The sequence below is a fragment of the Octopus bimaculoides genome, chromosome 18, assembly GCF_001194135.2.
Source record: "Octopus bimaculoides isolate UCB-OBI-ISO-001 chromosome 18, ASM119413v2, whole genome shotgun sequence".
NCBI classification, from domain to species: Eukaryota; Metazoa; Mollusca; class Cephalopoda; order Octopoda; family Octopodidae; genus Octopus; species Octopus bimaculoides.
In genome coordinates this window covers 18614265-18615132 of record NC_068998.1, presented here as the reverse complement: position 1 = coordinate 18615132, position 868 = coordinate 18614265, and the positions used below count along the sequence as shown (strand labels likewise).

Below are 868 nucleotides of genomic sequence, written 5' to 3'. Positions count from 1 at the left end.
TATATATATATATATATATATATATATATGTATATATGTATTGTGCCAGATGGTTTGGCAAATCTCTTCAGAATGTTGAGAAGTATGTTAAAGTTCATGGTGTGAGAGATGCAGGAGAAACAGTTAGTGGATATAGTAATGCATATAGTGGTATAAGAATAGAGTTAGGTAAAGTTAGTCTTACATTTTAGTTGAAGTTGTGTTAATAGTCTTTCTGCAAAGGAGAAGTAGGCGCCAGTAGTTGACTACTACTTTATTTTATCGATCCCGAAAGGATGAAAGCCAAGGTCGACCTCGGCGGAATTTTGAACCAGAAAGTAAAGAGTCAGAAGTAATGCTAGACATTTGAACTCAGAACAAAATCTTGTCAGATTCGACTTTTATCATTCTGAGATCTAGTACATAAATGTAAGGGAAACATTGCCTCGTGTGTTTCTTTCTTTTCCGAATTCCAATTACTCGGAGATAAACATTTTGCTAGCATCCTTCCGGTGTCGATAAAATAAATGCTAGTCAGTAATAAACAAAAAAAAAAAGACGATTAGATCGACCATATTTGCTTTTGATATAAAATTGAGGCCGTTATGCCTACGTTCCAAATTTTCCACTTTACCTTCAAGCGTCACGTAGTCAATAAATTTACTACTCGTTTAGGAAAGGGGAGGATATAAGCGTCTACGTTTTTGCAAAAAAAAAAATTGTGACCTTGAGCATAAATCAGACAGACAGACGAAGAGTATATATGTGTGTGTGTGGGGGGATGTTTGTTTAGTGTTTGTGTGTGCGTACATGTATGTATGTTTGAGTGTGGTTGTGTGTGTATTTGTGTATGTATGTGCATGAATGTCTGTATGTGAGTATCTGTGGG

General features: G+C 35.5%; 1 long non-coding RNA gene across 1 annotated transcript in view; it reads right to left on the bottom strand.

Moving 5' to 3' along the window:
* Positions 1–616, bottom strand: part of LOC128249914 (uncharacterized) — a 23063-nt gene extending 22447 nt beyond the window's left edge. Inside the window, exon 1 of the long non-coding RNA XR_008266068.1 lies at positions 185–616. This is a non-coding gene — a long non-coding RNA (uncharacterized LOC128249914). The remainder of the gene's footprint in view (positions 1–184) is intronic.
* Between the last annotated feature and the right edge of the window lie 252 nt (positions 617–868).